The sequence below is a fragment of the Sinocyclocheilus grahami genome, unplaced genomic scaffold (assembly GCF_001515645.1).
Source record: "Sinocyclocheilus grahami isolate Dianchi unplaced genomic scaffold, SAMN03320097.WGS_v1.1 scaffold2326.1, whole genome shotgun sequence".
In the NCBI taxonomy this organism is placed as follows: domain Eukaryota; kingdom Metazoa; phylum Chordata; class Actinopteri; order Cypriniformes; family Cyprinidae; genus Sinocyclocheilus; species Sinocyclocheilus grahami.
Genome location: NW_015507505.1, coordinates 1 through 534, shown reverse-complemented (window position 1 = coordinate 534; position 534 = coordinate 1). Strand labels below are relative to the sequence as shown.

Here is a 534-nt window from a genome sequence, read left to right as displayed (position 1 = left end):
TCACTTCACTGTTTTTTTTTTTTAGTTATTATTATTATTAATATTTTATATTTATGACATCTCTGTACCAAAGTGATCATTTTTTTCATTCAATAATAAATCATAAATCGGTTAGTCTTGACTGTCAGCACTGCACGAATCGGCTCACGTCTGTTCCGTGCTTCCGTCAAACGATTCCGAACAGAACCGATGCGCGGGACTCGATGAAAGAGAGAAAGTGGACAGAAGAAGCAGTGAAATGTAACAACATCACTGACCTGTTCAGGGCTTCAAGTGCAGGTCAGTTTCATCTGTAAATACGCAAGATAGTTTTGTGTTTATTAACGTAGTTGAGTATTAAACTGCTAGTATCTGTTAGGCTATCCACTGCTGGAACAGTTCTCGTTCTCGAGTCAAGAACCGGTTGCATCGGTTTTCAGATCACCGGTACATTTAACCGAGAACCGTTTCTTTCGGACACGTCCGATTTGAGAACCGATGAGCGGATGGTACTGTGCATGTGTGATTCAGATCTAAATTTAGAACGGTCGGGCC

The 534-nt window shown here is 40.6% G+C and overlaps 1 long non-coding RNA gene across 1 annotated transcript in view; it reads left to right on the top strand.

Annotated features, from left to right (window-relative positions):
- Positions 1-521, top strand: part of LOC107574748 (uncharacterized) — an 8695-nt gene extending 8174 nt beyond the window's left edge. The window contains exons 2-3 of the long non-coding RNA XR_001607723.1: positions 232-233; positions 511-521. This is a non-coding gene — a long non-coding RNA (uncharacterized lncRNA). The remainder of the gene's footprint in view (positions 1-231; positions 234-510) is intronic.
- Positions 522-534: the final 13 nt, after the last annotated feature.